Source organism: Tinamus guttatus, unplaced genomic scaffold (genome assembly GCF_059628265.1).
Source record: "Tinamus guttatus ecotype Peru unplaced genomic scaffold, ASM5962826v1 Tinamus_guttatus_pri_ptg000444l, whole genome shotgun sequence".
In the NCBI taxonomy this organism is placed as follows: domain Eukaryota; kingdom Metazoa; phylum Chordata; class Aves; order Tinamiformes; family Tinamidae; genus Tinamus; species Tinamus guttatus.
Window position 1 is genome coordinate 719,127 of NW_028288978.1, and position 1,134 is coordinate 720,260.

Consider the following 1,134-nt stretch of genomic DNA (forward strand, 5'->3'; position numbering starts at 1 on the left):
GACCGCAAAAGATGTGGTTAGATGCCTGCAGACATGTAGGGCCCTTTCGCCGGTCTGCGCTGTGGCCCACACAAACTTAGAGTAGGTGTCTATGGACACGTGGACATACTTGAGGCGCCCAAATTCAGGTACATGTGTGATGTCCATTTGCCACATCTCTAATGCCTTCAGGCCCCTGGGGTTCACACCAATGCCCAGACCTGGCCCATGATGACTACACTGGGGACAGGCCTGCACAATTCCACAGGTATCGGATACAGTTATATCATACATCCAGGTCAGGCCTTTGGCATTAGTGTGGAACTGTTCATGAGCAATACGGGCGATTTCAAAATGATTCAGTGGCCCATGTTCACGCATGTCAAGCTCACTAACTGGTCAGCCCGATTGTTATCCTCCCCCAAACCTAGTGTCCATTGATGGCTCCAGACGTGGATGACACAGAATGCCGTCAAACGCCACCTCACCGCTCTTTTGATTTGTAGAAACAGCTGGAACAATTGTTGGTTAGAAGTTTCTTTCAAAAAAGCATCCTCAATTCGCTGTACTACTCTGACGACGTACAGGGAGTCCGATCTGCAACGAGTCACCTTCCACTGCTTGTAGGGTGTGGGCCTTCCATAGGTCTTTATCCTTCCAGGTGATGGCCGCCCTTCTGGAGGTTTTCTCTGCATCTGTGAATACCGTGAGGCCATCGCACGGAGGTCTTTCTACACACTTTGGTCTTCCTACCCATGAATAGCTGGTGAGGAAATGGCCAAGCTTTCCTGCAGGCCTTTCCGAAGTCACCTCCCCAGGGAACTCCAAGAGCACTAGCTGCAGCGCAGTGGAGTGCCACAGGGCCCATTCCAGATCCGCCGCCTGCAGGGGAAGGTGGATCGCCGCTGTCTCACCCTCCGAGACTGCCAGCACCCGAATTCTCCCACGGCAGACCATGTGAGCCACCGCTTCCAACCGAGGGGTCACGCTCTTGCGCAGTTGAACTGAGGAGAAAATCCATTCTAAAACTGCAAGGTAGTCTTCTCCCCCTTTTTTCTTTTGCCACTGCATGATGAGGGCAAACACCAAGATTGGGTTGGAGACGACCATGAGGTGCATCGGGAGTTCAGAGCATTCCTTCCATTGCGACATTCT